Source organism: Nanorana parkeri, unplaced genomic scaffold (genome assembly GCF_000935625.1).
Source record: "Nanorana parkeri isolate BGI_ZX_2015 unplaced genomic scaffold, ASM93562v1 scaffold1394, whole genome shotgun sequence".
Taxonomy (NCBI): domain Eukaryota; kingdom Metazoa; phylum Chordata; class Amphibia; order Anura; family Dicroglossidae; genus Nanorana; species Nanorana parkeri.
The window spans coordinates 40,822-41,110 of record NW_017307662.1 but is presented as its reverse complement, the minus strand read 5'-3'; positions in this window follow the sequence as shown (position 1 = coordinate 41,110).

The following is a 289-nucleotide window of genomic DNA, read 5'->3' as shown; positions in this document are numbered from 1 at the left end:
CAAAGGTGAGCCTAGAAATGAATCAGCTACTGGACTTGCGATCAGGCTACAAAACACGTAGTAAGCATGCTCCGGGCAATAGATTGTTTTTACAACATTTTTAATGACTTGAGTCCTAGTTGTAATTTTGAAACAATGCCAGGATTACACTTGTTTGAAATGATAGCATGGTGAAATGGCATCCAGACTCAGTGGCTGTAGGGGTTCAGGTTGGGGTTATGCCGTAACCGAACTAAGTCAAGGAATTGAAGCGATCAGTTCTGGGATTGTAATCCTGCCAAAGAGGGCT